Source organism: Macrobrachium rosenbergii, chromosome 3 (genome assembly GCF_040412425.1).
Source record: "Macrobrachium rosenbergii isolate ZJJX-2024 chromosome 3, ASM4041242v1, whole genome shotgun sequence".
NCBI classification, from domain to species: domain Eukaryota; kingdom Metazoa; phylum Arthropoda; class Malacostraca; order Decapoda; family Palaemonidae; genus Macrobrachium; species Macrobrachium rosenbergii.
Window position 1 is genome coordinate 76,361,384 of NC_089743.1, and position 13,599 is coordinate 76,374,982.

Consider the following 13,599-nt stretch of genomic DNA (forward strand, 5'->3'; position numbering starts at 1 on the left):
AACAATACAAAGTTTTATACAGTATAAGTAACTTACCAAGTAATTACACAGCCATAGTTTCCGCTTTAAAGGCAGCTTAGATTCAAAATTTTGTGGGTAGCGCTTCAATATAGTTTGTGTAGGTGATCAGCCCATCCCACTACGGAATGTTGGAATGACCTAGCAAACAATTCTCATTTGTTTCCTCGCCCGTGGTGACAACAGCTGGTCTGGCGGTAGCTTTTTTCATTATTTTCCAGTTATTTTACCGGATTCTGACGGAGGATTCTTTAAATCAGCCATCGGAACATGTATATTGTAGCCTTCAAGCTAAAATCTATCAGGATGAGTTTTTCCTTATTTTGTTTTACGTTGATTTAGTCATCATCGAGCCGCTGGTAAACGGTGCCATTTGCATTGATGGTTTGTTTATCGGTTAGGCTTTGGCGGCGTCGATAATAGTTTTGTATTAAAAGTAATTCTCGGATGTTACAACATTCCATTATAAAAGTAAATTGTATGTTACACATTTTCATTAGGCCATAACTTTGGCAACTTAAGAATTGTTTTCCGGCTATAAACTACTGTACTAGCAAGCCACCGATAATACAGTAGTTTTGCTTTTAAAAGTAATTCTCGAGTGTTATGAAACTCCATTATAAAGTAATTGGTCTAGGCACTCTTTTATAAAATAATTGGTGTATGTTAGGCTTTTCATTAGGCCATAACCTTCGCAATTTATTAGTTGTTTTACGGCCTTAATATACTAGCGAGCCATAGATAATAGTTTTGCCTTTAAAAGTAATTCTCGGATGTTACAGCATTCCATTATAAAGTACAGTAATGCCTTTTCATTAGGCATTAGATTTTGCAATTCATGAACTGTTTACCGATCGTAGGCTACTTGTGAGACACTGATAATGTTTTTGCTTTAAAGTAATTTTCAGATGTTACGACATTTTATTACTATCTTTCATTAAGACATAATCTGGGGAATTTATGATTTGTTTATCGGCCATATGCTTTGCACAAGCCACCAATAATTGCCTTTAAAGTAGTTCTTGGGTATTTTGCCATTTCATTAAGCCTGTAACTTTTGCAATTATGATTTATTTACCGGACCTATGCTTCCTGGAAGCCTCTGGTAAATAAATTTTTGACATAACCATCACACCTTCCTTTGCAGAACTCAAAGTGTTAGGCAGAAAGTAGTAGGGAGAGAATTGGGGGTTTTTGTTGGCAGCTACGAGTTGACGTTCTCAACAGCCGAGAACCAGCTCATGCTACGAACCTTCCTGGCACCGATCTCGGGCGCCAGCTTCGCTCCCAGCACCCTCACTCATGAGCTCGGCTAATTCTCTCCTACTAGCCATCTTACCACATGCTACCACACCTGGCTCTCTTGCTTCTCTTTCCACACCTTTGCCAGTCTTGTGTCTTGGTTAACAGATGTTAACCTTGTTATAGTGAAGCGTAGTGCAGTGGAGGAGGTGACTACTCGTCCCCTGATGCTCCTAGACAGAAGGTCCCTGTCAAACTCCCCTGCAAACCTGGAAGGAGGCAAACTGGGAAGTCCAAGGGAGGTCGGGGGTTCCACACAGGTTGTTGCCCACTCGGTCGAGTCTGTTGCGGTCCCAGGTATCAGCAGACAGCCACTGGAAAGGTGTCTTGTTGAATGTGTAGTGGAGGCAGTAACTATCCAGCCCTATCAGATTTCATAAACCCAGTCCCTGTCAGGCTTCCTAAACCTGGGAGGAGGCATACTTTCAGTCTATGTGAGTCCGAAAGGGTTTTGCCCTGGACAGTTACCCCTCAGCCGAGCCTGTTGTCCGCAGGTCTCGACGGACAGCCATTGAAAAGGCATCCATAAAGATGTACTTGTCTTGGCCTTAGTGGCGCCGATGACGTTTTTCCAGCTTACAGATCCCAGTGTGAACAAGATTAGGATTCCAGTGTGGACAAGAGGCTCCACTGACACTTTCGGGATCCCAATGTGGTTAGTTATGAATCAAAGTGTAGACTAGTGACGCCAATGGCGTTTTTTCAGATTTATCTCAGCCATTGTAAAAATATATTTCCCAGGTTTGGTGCGTCACTGGTTGTCGTCATTGCTCTCCAAATTTGGACAGAATCAGAGAGTGCCCAAGTTCCAAGCTACCTTGTTCCGGACTCCCGAGTTCCGAGTTCTGAGCTCCTGAGTTCCAAGCTTCCAACTTTCAAGCACCCAAATTCCAACCACCCAACTTCTGAGCACCCAAATTCCGAGCTCCCAACTTCTGAGCGCCCAAATTCTGAGTTCCCAAGTTGCGAGCGCCCAAGTTCTGAGCTCCCAGGTTCCGGGTTCCGAGCACCCAAGTTGCGAGCGCCCGAGTTTTGAACTCCTGAGTTCTAAGCTCCCAAGTTCCAAGCGCCCAAGTTCCGAGCTCCCAAGTTCTGAGCTCCCGAGTTCCAAACTCCTGAGTTCCGAGCTCCCGAGTTCCAAGCGCCCAAGTTCCGAGCTCCCGAGTTCCAAATTCCTGAGTTCCAAGCCCCCAAGTTCCGAGCTCCCAGGTTCCGAGCGCCCGAGTTCCAAGCTCCCAACTTCCGAGACCGAGAGCATCCATGTGTCCAAGTTCCTAGAGTCTAAGCTCACGTTTGCGCATCCACCTGTTTCCGATGTCCACTCATCCTCCTGTCCGTTTTGAACCAGCTATCAGTTATCTGACACCACACTCGGGACTACAGACGCTACCTCTTCACTTTTCTATGTTGGTTTTGTCCACTCCTTTGCTTCGTTGGAGACCATTCAGCACCAACTTAGTAATTTGTTGGGCCTGTTACACCATCCACCGAAAGTCTAGTGTCCAAGTGTCCAGTGTCAGAGCACCCTGGACCAGAGGCTCGGCACCTTGGATTATTTCCGTGCCCTGTCATGTACGGACTTGGAAGTTTTTTCCGCTCTTGTTTTGTATTCTCTAGAAGGAGATCTCTGGTGCTCTCTTCTACTGTGAGACTCACACAGCTGCAACAAGCTATCACTCCCAAACGACGCCGTTCCGACACTAGTTTCAGAGTGCTCATCATTTTTTCTTGAACTCTGCTCCTGATGAAGGGCTGCATGACCACAGTTCTTTATTTCTCTCTCTTTGACAGTAGATGAAGGTCAAGAGGGAGACGATCCAGATAGTTCTTTCACCCATTCTGGCTTACGACGTTCCGAGGTTACAACGCTTTTCAAATATATTCATCAGAAATTATTTCCCAGTTTACAACGCATGTTCCAGGGTTACAATGCGTCATACACCGATCCGACGGAAGAAATACAACTCCAAAACGGCAGAATAATAAAAATTTGGAGGCTTTTTTGATGAAAAACTCAATAAAAATGCAGTTTACATCGTTTTCAATACAGTACACCCAAAGCATTAAAAGTAAGGTTTTCTTAGGATTTTTGACGATTTTCGACGATTTTTCAGTTTACGATGCGGTGTAAAAACGGAACCCCTGTCGTAAACTGGGGATTGCCTGTATTCATTTACGCTAACTAGAAGCAAGAAAAGCGCTCTCAAGCCCAACAAACACACAGTTCACAGTACAATGCATCTCTATCTCATGTCATAGTGTTGCTTCTGTGTTGTACACCGCATTCGCTTTGTGTAGTTTTCAGCAGTCTTTTTGTTCATGTATAAGATGGCTCCAACACTGATCACTGATGAGCACCCATAAGATTTACTGTATACTGTCATCTTAAACTTTGAAATAATATTAAAGTGTTTCAATATCCGTGAAGGGGTGAATTTTCCACAATATATTTGGATATACATAACAAAGACAAATCCGTGAAGTGGCGAGTTTTCTGCAATATATTCAGAAATGTGTTCCACATAAAAACCTGGAAATAACTGAAGCCGTGATTGCTGATCTGCAAGTAAGCAGGACCGGCTGAACTTCTAGAATAGCACACTTCCATGTATGTTGGGGTGGGGGGGGGGGGAGATGAAGCCATAAAGGATTTTACTGGACATGGATGGATGGATGGATTATGAAATTTAGGGACAAGCCCAAGCACTGGGACCTATTTTGGTCATTCAGCACTGTAATGGAATGAAATAAATAACTTAATGATTCATGAAATGTAATGAAGGTGATGATAACCTACAGGGAATGACAACGTATAAAATAAAATAAAAATTTTAAATATAAGTGCATACACTTGTATGCATTAGGTAATTGGTAGAATTGCATCTTAGTAAAAATAAGTCAAATTTTAGAATATATAAATATATATCAATCTCTTTTACGAATTTTATAAGGTGGTCAACATCAACATCGTCTCCTAAAATATACGCAAATTGTTTCCCTGAAAGACCAAATTTCTGCAGGCAGCATCATGTACTGGACAAGACACCAGAAAATGTGCTCAACTGTCAACAGACTGCTACAACAAGCACAGACTGGAGCATCACTTCCATCAAGAATAAAGCTGTGTGTCAATCGGGACCAACCAATACGAAGTCTTGTTAAAACAACTTCAGTCCTCCTGTCTCTATGAAATGAAGACTGCCAAAAATTCAAATCAGGTCTAATTGCCTTCAGTTTCTTATTTGTGGCGAGGAGGTTTGAGGATCATCGCCCCTGCCATTTGCGGCTATATAGCTTTAGATAGGAGACGTCATGTCAACATATGGAACTTCATGGATATCCAGTGTTCTTTGATTAGAGATCCTTTTTGCTTCTCTATCAGCTTTTTTGTTACCTTTGATCCCCACATGGGCAGGAACCCCGCAGAACGAAACAGATTTGTGCTTGCAAGAAATTTGACAAAGACACTCATGAACTCTGAGAATCAAAGGATGGGATAAACTGGGACTAGTTAGACTTTCCAAAACACTTCTAGAATCAGAAAATATTACAAATGTCTTTTTGTTGGTCCAAAGAACAATAGCTAATGCTTTATTAATTGTAAAAAGTTCTGCTGTATGTACCAAAGCTGAAGGAGGTAGCATTGCAGCTTCATAAGAATCTTCTGTGACTATGTATAGCCCAACTCCCTCTCTCGAACTGGAACCATCTGTATAAATCTTAAATGCACCATCATAGGTTACATCATATTCTAAAAATAAATTCTTGGCCATTTCATCAGTAATTTTCTTCTTAACCATTGTTTTTTTTTTTTTTTTTTTAACAAACTTTTGCCTTGGGGATAACCCATACGGAGAATCTGGAGGCTGCCATCTGTGAAATATTCTGATTTTTTAACGTCATTATTTACTTCTTGATGTAGCCTTACCTGGAAAGGAAGAGACTACCTTGGTTTAAATTTGCTACTGTCAAGTTGGCAAATGACCTTATTTGAAGGATTTTCAGTACTGCTTTTAATGTGCATTAAGTAACATAGACCCACTTCCTCCCGTCGTAAGTCAAGTGGCAGTTGATGGGTATCTACATAAAGACTTTCGACAGGGGATGTTCAGAATGCACCAAAACAAATTCGTAATCCTATGTTGCGGATAATATTGAGCTCATTAAGTTTACTTTTACACGCTGAAGAATAAATCTGACACCCATAATCTAGTTTTGATCTACAAAGTGCATCATAAAGTCTTAAAGATTTCTTGTAACTCCCCACTCATATCCAGTGACTACTTTCAAAAGGTTAAAAGATGCTTTTATTTTACATTTAAGGTTACCAATATGTTTGGCCAAAGTGAGTTTTGAGTCAAAGGCCATTTCCAAAAATTTATCATCAGCATATGGCAAAATAGATCCCTTGAGTTTTAAATAGGTATAACCTCTTGACGTCTGAAAATTTAAACCCACTTAGCTTGGCCCATTTGGAGACAAAATCGGTAGCTTTCTATAGATAGAGGCATGCAGCTATAGCATCATAAGTAGTGCAGTAAATGACCAAATCATTCACAAACAGTGAAGCCCAAACAGGGCTTGGAACTTCATCCAAGATACTATTTATTGCAACAGCAAAGAGGGTCACACTGAGAATGCTCCCTTGTAGAACCCCTTCCTCTTGCCTAAAGGGGGAAGATAAAAACTTCCCTACTCTAACTTTTATAAATCTCTCAGATAAGAAGGAATGGATGAACCAAATTAAGTTGCCCTTAATACCCATCTTCTGTAGTTGTTTAAGAATTCCATAATGCCAAGTAGTATCACTGGCTTTTTCCAAATCAAAGAGGACTCTTCTTGTCTGACACTGATTGACATTGATTGGGTCAAGGGTAGATCTATTTTTACTAAAACCAAATTGGAAAGGAGAGAGAAACTTATTTGATTCGAGAAACTTATTTGATTCTAAGTGCCATACCAAGCAAAATTTTATTGCTTTTTCCATTAACTTGCAAACACAGCTTGTTAGTGCTATTGGTCTATAACTTGTAGTTAGTTGGGGATCTTTATTTGGTTTTTTAACTGGGATTATAACAGAAATTTTCCAGGATCTCAGCATAATCCCAGTCTCCCAATCTTGTTAATGATCTTAAGAAAGTAGCATTATATATAAAACAGTATCTTCACCAGGAGAAGTGTCATATGTTGAAGTTGTAGTTCTTGAAGAGAAAACCTTGCATTGTATACCTCCCAGTTATCACCAGATAGATTCAAACAAACTTCAGTGTTCCTGATTCTTTGGAATTCACTAGAATAGTTAATAGGGCTAGACATATTTCAGCTACATCTGAAGGGTTTGTAATGAGGTTATTTTCTACTCTTAAAGGGGGAGTTTTTGGTGGCACAAAATTCCCTGCAAGCTTTTAAACCATTTTCCATACAAGCTTCAATGGTGTTTTCGAGTTAACCATTTATATAGTAAATCAACAGTCTTTCTTAGCACGACGAAAGTATCGATGTTGTTTTGCCATGGCTTTCTGATATATTGTTTTAGCAGTGGAAGTGCCACTTGATTTGTACTTTTTGTAGTGTCTCCTGGTAATTTTTCTTAAGGTGGCACATTTTTGTCCCACCATGGAACAGTTGGTCTCCTTGGTTTGCCAGTAGTTTTTGAAATAGAGGATTCTGCACTGACTAAAACAGACTTTGTACAATAATCATATGCTTTTATGTGGTTGTTGAAAGATCCAAATGGTTTATGTAGTTGGATTTCCTTTTTATACTTTTCACAGCCAGCTTCTAATGGCTTCCATTTCTGCAGCATTTCTGTGGGGTATTTCTGGCATTCTTTAAAAGAATAGTGATCACTGCTGTTTAAAAATTCATTTACTGACCAAATAAAATCTAAAGCTATTGCAGAGGAACATATACTCATATCAACAGCTGAGTAAGTCACAGTACCATCATTTAAAGGCAAAATATAATTTTACCTTCATTATCTAAAGCATGTCCTCCACATACCAGATTATGGCCATTAAAATCACCAAGAATAAAAAATGGTTGGAGCAGCTGATCAATTAGTGATTGGATGTTAGCATTTGAGAAGTTAGATCTAGGAGGCCAGTAGATGGAACAGAGTAATCTGCTTGTCTAATATGACCTTAAGAGCAACAGCTTGTAAATTTGTATTGAGGGCTACAGGTGAGCATTCCAGTGATTTGCTCACAATAATAACAGCTCCTCCATGTGCTCGAACACCTACTGGAGGGGTAGAGGCGAAGATCCCATAATTAAGTCCAGAATTGAACTTCTCTGGACCTAATTTAGTGTTCTGCAAGCAAATTACACCAGGATTGTTTTCTCTTATGAAGACCTTGAGATTTTCAGCACGAGAACACAATCCTTTACAGTTCCATTCTAAGATGTGGATTTGAAAGCCTTTCTTTTTTCCTCTTTGGGTGGTCTGGAAATGGAAGGTTTTCTATGACTACCCTTGTGATCTTTATTTCTCCTGGTTTGATTTTCTTTAGGAGGATGATGAATATCTGCAACTGTAATTTGAGCCTTCTCTTTACCTTGGCTTTTAGGTTCCACTGAAGTACTTCTTTCACTTGAGCTAAGCACTCTATAGCTGTTATATACTGAAGCAAATTTATTTGGAGTACATGGGGGAGAGCCTGAAGGAGTCCTTTCTCTCTTGGGGTTTCTTAACTGTTCCGACTCCATTAGATCAGATAGAGATTCTGCCTGTGATATATCTACTACTTTAAAAGTGGGAGATGGAAGAGATTATGGGAGAGCCTCATCGTCTGGAAGAGACTCATTTCCAACCACAGGCAGATTGCCTGCTTTGGTGGAATGTGCTCTTGCCTTCAGTAACTGAACACCTCTTGCCTTCAGTAACCGAACACCTGACCCAGATACCTGGGTCTCTACCACAGGGGTTGACACCTGCTGCAGGAGAAGGTGTCCCCACTGGTTCCCTTGAGGTAGTAAGGGGTAGCAGGTTTAGAGCTCTTGCATAGCTCTTTGATCATCCCAATTGTTGTTCGGCATATCCACTGCTAATGCGTTCAGCATTAGCTTCATTTATCGCTGAATGTTCACATTTATATGCTTCATAATTTTTATCATTATCCTTATGGCTGAGCTGACAATTACTACACTTTGTTGTTTCAGAACATGCACCATGGTCAAGGGCAGAGCAATTTATACAAAGTTTTGTATCCTCACACACTCTTGAAGAATGACCAAACTGGAAACATTTAAATAGGTTTCAAGAGGAAGGGTCTTACTGGCACTCTTTCGTTTTCAAAGTTTACATGGGATGGCACATTAGGGTCTTCCAGGGTCAAAATTATCATATTGGCAATGGGTGTCTTTTTCACTTTCTATATAGTTGATGGGCTCATTTCAAGGATTTCACTTTCTGTGAACTCTCATAAATTTTTGTCAAAAATGACACCTCGGTCAAAACTAAACTTCAGGCAGGGTCTGATTTCTAATCATATCATGCCCAGAAGAAATCATTATAGATAACATTTAAGCTTGAGTTTTTAATTTAGCATGTATGAGCACTGTACCTTTTCCAAACCTAGATATATCTCCACTCTTCATTCCCCCCACCTTCTTCTGGAGTTACTTGCAGAAGTTGTAATAACTGTAGTTTTCCTTCTTAGCTGTAGCAACTAGCCACATAGAGGGTTTGGTAATTCTGGATGGAGTATTACCCTGTGTTTTCTGACGGGTATCTTGAGCCCATTCAGATAATACAAGCTGTATATATCCAAATTTTTAGGTACTTTATCTGTCAAACCTTCTCTTATAACAGACTGATTTATTTACACGGTACTGATCTTACTACTAGCCTTTATGGCATCTTCATATTTATCAAAAGTAACCCATGCTTCCCATTTTAACTCAACTTCTAGGAAGTTCATCTGGCTTTCAATTATAATTCCAAAGGGATGGAAAGTCATCAAAATAGTTTCATAATCACACTGGACTGGTATGAAGCACTTGCATATTCTTAAAATCTGGAGAATTTTTCAATGTCCAAGGTGGGCGCAGAGGTCATCATCTGTGCCAAAACAGTATCATCTACTTGGCATAGAGGATCAGATAAAAAAAAAAAAAAATTAAACCTGAAAACCTTAGAAAGATCTCATCAGACTTTGAGAGAGTTTATTCTTCCATCAATGGCACACAAGTGAGAGCTGACTTCCAAATGTCAGGATCCCTACCCTGAGCATTACAAGAATACAATCATCCCCACCCTAATCATATTACTGTATGGGCAAACCAGATAGAATGCCAAGAGTCCTATCTCCAGAACCAGATGCCCCTGGAATCTGTGGTCCAGCCCTGCAGAATAGTTCTGCCTTTGAGCTATCAATCTGATATCTCTCAGGTCTAAACATTATCGGGCAGTTGATGGTCCTACTGGAAAGGACCCTGTAAGAGGCAAGAGATGACCAAAAAAAAAAAAAAACTTCCTACATATTTTCTAGGAAGAAGAATGACCAGAATCGCTTAATCCCAAAAGCAGAGCTGCCATGACACCTACACAAAACAAGACATATCCAAAGATTCTGTACCACAACCACACGTAAAATTAAGCAAAGGAAACCTACCATAGTCAAAGTATAGCACAGAGCTCCTGGTTGTTCCTAACAGCAGATAAGGGGAGAGCATCTGACTCTTAAAGGACAATGACCTAGAAGTGTGCTAGGGCCTACTGTGAAATACACAACCATGCCTGACTTGGAACTTGCTGAAGCCAACATGATAAAAGAAGTCTTGAGACAAGCAGACCCCAACAACTCAAGAGTGATAGAAAGGACACCAGTGTGATACACTGAAAGGTTTAATCCACTGAAGGCACGACTTTGGAGCCTATCAAAGGTATGGGAGTCCCAGGATGAATCGCTATCTGGAAGAAGAGCATCAGCCACGAACTCCGGGACAAACGTAAATCTCCTACAAATACTAACCGTTAGAATAAGAGGCTCTTCAAAAACATTAAGGAGCCCACTGAAATGCTTAGAAGAGGTGAGGGCATTCAAGAACATAGCACTGTTGGGCATAACAAGAGGATTATGTCCAGAGAGAGCCCAACTTGTGGTCTAATGAGGCAGCCTGAACCACAGTGAAGTTGTGACTTAGAAGTTTGTGACAGACCATGGAACTGCTGGAGCCCAGCTGTAAAAAAAAAAAAAAAAAAAAAAATCTGAAACTTTTAGAAACAAGTTTCTCCTGGAGAAAGCATGAAGAAGGCAGGAGTGAAAATTTATACAAGAGAGCAGAGAAATCCAAAGGAAGTTCCCAAAACAGTCAATTATTGTGGAGGTAGACGAGAACTCTATTCATCATACCAAGCCAAAAATCCCAACCACCACACAAGACAAGGGTAGAGGGAGGCCTGCCATCCCCACAGTAGCCACTACTATGACTTACATAGTTCAACTCTTCCTAAAGACTACAGTCATACCATGAACTTGCGCGAGGTTAGGTTCCAGACCCCCTCGGGCAAGGCAAATTTCCACGTAAGTTTGGCACAGTCTCTAAAAATGCTAATAAATGCTTGTTTCTAGAATTTAAAAACTAAATATGACCCTAATCATGCTCCCAAAGTATTAAACTAACTTTAAAATGAAATTAAATTTACTTTAATTTCATTTAAAAGTTAACTTAATGCATAACCCTTAAAAAAGAAATAAATGGTTGACTTAAGAATATGAGTGTGTGAAAGATTAGTATACTATTTCTCTCCCCATTCCACCGATCTATTTTTAGAAGTCTTCTCAACCACATTTTTAAAAACTTCTTTATTATGTCTCTTTCTCTTTGTTCTGAAATGCTCTGTCTGTTTTAGAATGGCGCATTTACAGTTTGTAGACGGTGCAAGTAAAATTAGATCAATTTAAAACTATCTACTGTACAGGTAAAGACATACACAGAAACAGTAATACGTAGGTTGGCTAACTATGAATGAGAGAGAGAGAGAGAGAGAGAGAGAGAGAGAGAGAGAGAGAGAGAGAGAGAGAGAAATCTTTCACCCACTAATCAGCAACACTCCCCCTTCTTGTCATGTTACAGTGACATGTCTGACAGCTTTGCCTTCGAGCTTCTTCACAAAAGATGAGGGAAAGATATTTGTTTGTTTAAAATACGTATCACATACGAATTTTGTAATTACAGTTTTATTGTTATTATTATTATTATTATTATTTGAAAATTAGTACTTATTATTAGGTAAAAAATTTATTTATCATACAAAACAAATAAACATATACCTATACCATAATACTTCTCTCATCTCAGTGAGAGAGAGAGAGAGAGAGAGAGAGAGAGAGAGAGAGAGAGAGAGAGAGAGAGAGAGAGAGAGAGAGAGAGATTGTTACTTTTATTATGTAATGTTATTTAATTCATACATAAAAGCTTGAAAACTTATAAATTACATGAAAATTAAACAAACACTTTTGCAGGGTTTCTCAGTAATCGCAAATGTTTGCGTGTCTGTGAATTCTCACAACTCGAATCACGCAAGTTCAGGATATCACTGTATACCTGATAATCAGATGTGAAAAGATATGGGGACAGAAGACAATGCAAGATGTCACTGATGAATCAAAGCACAATGGAGAACTTGAAATACACTGCAAGCAAAAAACTCAATTGGAAACAGGCTAAGAGACCCTGCTCCTGTCCTTCCATGATACACATAGGGCCACAGGAGAGAAAAAGGCAAGCCATAATACCAAAACGTGGAATCGACATCCCAATAACTCAGTTTCCTGGACCCCATGACCTCAATCTAACACTCCCAACAGACTTGTTAAAGTGCCACAAACATCAAGATGTGGAGGCAGTCAGGCAGTCAGAATCATATAAACTTACTCAGCAATTACTGTAGTTTGCTGTCAATAAAGATCACAAAGAAAATCTCCCATGCATGTGGGAGGGTTTCTGATAAACAGAGACTCTGAGGAATGCTCCCTGGTGCTAAGCAGACTGAATGGAAGGAATGAGATAGTCAACGTTATTTAGTATTACTACTCCTCTGCCTTTGTCCAGCCTGATGACACATGACCACTGATTTTTATTGTCTTTTAAGAACTTCCTATTCATTTTCAGAGAACAAGTTTTTTAACCTATTCCTTTTTACAATTTTTCATTTTATATATAATAGATTTTAAACATGTGCCAACACATAAATTACCCATTTCACATAAAATTCTTTCACTCTATTTTAAAGAACAGTCAGCAACAAGGGACCACTGTGAATTTTGTGTAATATGACCGTAAATAGAAAAGATTTTAAAATACAGTACTAACAACATCCAGAAATAAACAAACTTAGAATTTAGGAATCTATACTGATTAGATTAAATAAGTCAGCCTTCAACCATGATGGGAGCTATTCCCCCTGTACATGTTTTTCTTACCAGTCCTGTATTTTTTTTTCTTAGATTTTAAAAACTTTTGTATTTTTCTTGTGATTTTTTCAAGTATTATCTGTCACATATGCATTTCTTTGTGCTTATTTTAGCTTTTTTTTTCAAGTGGCACCTGAGTAGTGCAGAAATGTCAACATGACAAAATGAAAATATGCTTTGGTTGATCCTCACCCTGAAATTTGTTCCATCATAATACCACTAAAACAATAAAAAATCATTTTTAACTTGGAGTGTTGGTGCTGCTGTCAACTATCCTATACACTAACCAAAAAGCCGTTTAATTACACTATTGCAACCAAAACAGCATGGGGGTCACATACCCCAACCTTATACGTACAAGTGAAAGTCACCAATTTAATACAATTATTACCACACTTACATTTATGTGGCAACATACAGGAAAAAGGATGGGGATTTTTTTGTGACATTTGGGCTGATTGGCACAAAAGTTACTCGTTTGGATAGGATTTTCTATCAATTTGCAATACTAAAAAAAGGAAGAGTGAGACCACCAAATAAGGGTATATGCTTTGCTCTATCCAGTGAAGTAAATATCTAAAAACAAGAAAGTTGCATCATTGCCAGTTATTGCATGGAATGACTTGCAGGTAATTTATCTGACAAAATAGGTTTAATGTACATACTACACACCCTTAGAATCTTGTTTAAATATTTGACACTATCATCATTATGGTTAAACTATGTTTAAGAATATACAAATAAAAAAGTATGGCTATAAATTTAGACCAAAACACAATAATTTGTGACTGTCATCAGAGAAAATCTGACCTTGTACCATAAACTATATCAACCATTCAACACACAAATGAAATACTGA

The 13,599-nt window shown here is 39.1% G+C and overlaps 1 protein-coding gene across 2 annotated transcripts in view; it reads right to left on the reverse strand.

Annotated features, from left to right (window-relative positions):
* LOC136825907 (polycystin family receptor for egg jelly-like) overlaps nt 1-13,599 on the reverse strand; it is a 237,431-nt gene that overhangs the window by 152,077 nt on the left and 71,755 nt on the right. The window lies entirely within an intron of this gene.